The sequence below is a fragment of the Cebus imitator genome, unplaced genomic scaffold, assembly GCF_001604975.1.
Source record: "Cebus imitator isolate Cc_AM_T3 unplaced genomic scaffold, Cebus_imitator-1.0 Scaffold83, whole genome shotgun sequence".
Lineage (NCBI taxonomy): Eukaryota > Metazoa > Chordata > Mammalia > Primates > Cebidae > Cebus > Cebus imitator.
In genome coordinates this window covers 1608673-1609835 of record NW_016107398.1, presented here as the reverse complement: position 1 = coordinate 1609835, position 1163 = coordinate 1608673, and positions in this window count along the sequence as shown.

The window sequence follows — 1163 nt, the reverse complement described above, 5'->3', positions numbered from 1 at the left end:
ACCAAGTCCCCCAGTTGAACTGCCTGACAAGTCTAAAGGCGGAAACGCCAAACTGCAGGTGTGGGTGGCAGTGAGGCCTTGACAGGAGCAGCTTACGCTGTAGCATGTTTCAGGGCAAGTGACAGCAGGGGCTAATTTATTTAAGATTGGTTTAATAATTCTCCCCAGGACATTTGGGTCAGGGCTGGAGCAGCAGCAAGAGAAGCATCTAGTAGGAAGCAGAGCCCACTGGGATGGGTTTGGTTTTTGGTGCTTACTGCTTATATTCAGAGAATTTCTAGTCCAGACTTACAGTCACGAAGATATCACTGTCTTACCTCATGTCCTAGCCACAGCTGGTGGAGGTTACTGTTTTAGAATGGAAGGAAGGAGAGCACATGGGGTAGAGGGAAGCTTTCTGATAAAACTAAGGGTTTGGCAATGTTTTTGTCCAAATTACCGCATTCTGAATGAATGGACTTTGTGTAATAGCTGCAGAAGCGGCTCAAAAATAGGCACATAGACATCTAGCAAGAGTTCTATTAGAAATAAATTACTGATAAATTGAAGACATTGCTTTATAATGTTTTAAAAATTAGAAAATGTTCGTCCACTGTGAAAAGCTTGAAAAATGTGGAATATGCCAAACTACCAAGTTCCGGAATGCTTTTTGCTCTAATTCCACCTTTTGAACATTAACGCCATTTTGCTTTGGTTGGAGGATGGTGGTCGAGTCCAGCAGCAGGACTGAAGCAGGAGCAAACAGGAAGCCTCAAACAGCACCTTATGTGGCCCCAGTCTCTCCGTCCCACATGTGCTCGCAAAGTGCAGTTAAAATTAGACCACTTCAGGTGCATGCTGGCCAGATGCTAGCCAGGCCAGCTACATGGTACTCAGCTGTGGTCCTGAAGAACATTTCCTACTGGGGACTCCCAGGTCTGTCAGAACCACTGCCAAATCTCTTTACAGTCCATATCTCTTCCAGAACACTCCACTCAGTTGAATTTTCCTGACTGGACAATCAGCCAAAATCATTTAAAGGCTGCTGGGTTTGGGGCATCACCGCACTGGGTGAGAGAATTTCTCCATGTATTATTAAAATGCCACTGGAGAATAAAGCTGATTTGAGATAAGCAGTATCTATTCATAACTGGGATGCCTATGGTGAAAGCTCTTTTCAAAAA